Raw genomic sequence first — 687 nt, forward strand, 5'->3', positions numbered from 1 at the left:
GTGCGTGGACGTGGCCCGGTAGCAGGGCGGCCCCTCTGGATCAGCGCCCTCAAAGCAGGGGCGGAAGGGCCCAAGCCTCGGGAAGCCCAGTTGGTAGTGGGAGAGCTCGCTGGGGAGAGAAGGGGGCATCCATCCCCCTCAGACAGTCACTCCCCCCAGCTCCTCATGCCCACCCCTGCCTCAGTTTCCCCAGCTGGAGTCACCCAGCCTGGCTGGCAGGGGAAGCCTGGACTCTCCCAGTGCCCCCATGCTGGGCACAGTCCCCCGGAGATGCCCCCAGCCCCCTGGGGATGGGTAAGGAGGGACCCACCCCTCCCCGGACACCTCTTCGCACACCCAGGCATTAATGGAGGTGCTTTGTACATCACCAACCAAAGTTCACAGCGGTCCCCACGCCTCACTGGCGGAGGTCCCCGCCAAGTTGCATGCACGTCCCAGCACCCCATTGGCACTGTCATTGGCCCATAGGTCACCTGGCACGGTCTCACCTGATGGACTGGCTGGCTTTCCTGGTTATCGATTGCGGTTCCCACTCATCCAGAGGAAATTCCTGCGAGGGGGAAGGAGAGGGAGTCTGATAGCAGGGTCAGCAACCCCCTCCCCAGCACCCCACGACCCATCCCTGTCCTGGCACAGGAGGCATGCAAGTGGTCTGCGGGGCCCCCCGTGGGCACAGTACCCACCCCC

This window comes from Egretta garzetta, unplaced genomic scaffold (assembly GCF_000687185.1).
Source record: "Egretta garzetta isolate BGI_Z169 unplaced genomic scaffold, ASM68718v1 scaffold849, whole genome shotgun sequence".
In the NCBI taxonomy this organism is placed as follows: domain Eukaryota; kingdom Metazoa; phylum Chordata; class Aves; order Pelecaniformes; family Ardeidae; genus Egretta; species Egretta garzetta.